Raw genomic sequence first — 1,046 nt, 5'->3', positions numbered from 1 at the left:
AGTGAAAAGTGAAAGTTGCTCAGTTGTGTCTGACTCTTTACAACCTCATGGACTGCAGCCCACCAGGCTCCTCTGTCCGTGGGATTTTCCAGGCAAGAGGACTGGAGTGGGGTGCCATCGCCTTCTCCACTGGAGGAGGGAGTTACTTGTGCTGCTGCTGCTGCTGCTGCTGCTGCTAAGGCGCTTCAGTTGTGTCTGACTCTGTGCGACCCCAGAGACGGCAGCCCACCAGGCTCCCCCGGCCCCAGGATTCTCCAGGCAAGAACACTGAGTGGGGTGCCATTTCCTTCTCCAGTGCATGAAAGTGAAAAGTGAAAGTGAAGTTGCTCAGTTGTGTCTGACTCTTCGAAACCTCAGGGACTGCAGCCCACCAGGCTCCTCCGTCCGTGGGATTTTCCAGGCAAGAGGACTGGAGTGGGTGCCATCGCCTTCTCCACTGGAGGAGGGGATGGACTCGTGTTAGTATTTACTTAACAGATGTTTCTGGATGCCTGTTTAAAAGTGACATTAGAAGCACCTGTTACTAACGAACAACCGTCGTTTGAAGCCTCCATCCTCAGGGAGGTCACTGACATCCCAGGCCGCCCGGTCCAGTTCCAGACAGCTTGGATGTGGAAGTTGCTCCTTTATTAGAAATGTGACTCCAGGAAAATCCACTGGGGGAGACTGAACACAGCCAGGCTCCAGTGGGGCGTGGTCAGCAAGACATGCCTCCGCCCATTGCCTGGGCGTTGCAGCAGGGCCCTGGCAACAGGCGGGTGTATTGTGGGTGGGTGCTGGGGCGGGATGTGGAGGCCCACCGGGTGGTCCTGGGTGAGTCAGGAAGGCTTCCTAGAGGCGAGCCTTCGCAGGGGTTCCTCCAGGAACAGAATAAGGACGAGAGAGGGTGCTGGTTCTCAGATGGGAGGCAGGCCGCGGTCCAGCAGGCCAGTGGCTGGCAGGGAAACAGGCTGATTCCAGGAAGAGCCAGCCTGCTGGGAGGAGTGGAGGGTCACCCAGCCGGGGCAGAGAAAAAGGAGAGAGCTGCTGCCAGGAATCTCAGGACC

Source organism: Bos taurus, chromosome 16 (assembly GCF_002263795.3).
Source record: "Bos taurus isolate L1 Dominette 01449 registration number 42190680 breed Hereford chromosome 16, ARS-UCD2.0, whole genome shotgun sequence".
Classification (NCBI taxonomy): Eukaryota; Metazoa; Chordata; class Mammalia; order Artiodactyla; family Bovidae; genus Bos; species Bos taurus.
Note: the sequence above shows the minus strand (reverse complement) of the source record.